The following is a 219-nucleotide window of genomic DNA, read 5'->3' as shown; positions in this document are numbered from 1 at the left end:
AAGGCACGTCGCCATCTGATCGACAGGGTAAAGCTGCGTCACCATCGTCTGCTCCGCTCACCTTCCCTTCATTAGCACCCGTGCAGCTTCGTTAGCACCCGTGTAGCAACAGGCTCGTCACCCGGGGCGCTGCCGCCTGGGAGAACCGGTCTGTTGGGACGCGGGAAAGCTCCTCAGGTTCTCCCCCTGCAAGACGTGACCGCAGGGAAGAGAAGGAAC

Source organism: Eurypyga helias, unplaced genomic scaffold, assembly GCF_000690775.1.
Source record: "Eurypyga helias isolate BGI_N326 unplaced genomic scaffold, ASM69077v1 scaffold27510, whole genome shotgun sequence".
NCBI classification, from domain to species: Eukaryota; Metazoa; Chordata; class Aves; order Eurypygiformes; family Eurypygidae; genus Eurypyga; species Eurypyga helias.
Note: the sequence above shows the minus strand (reverse complement) of the source record.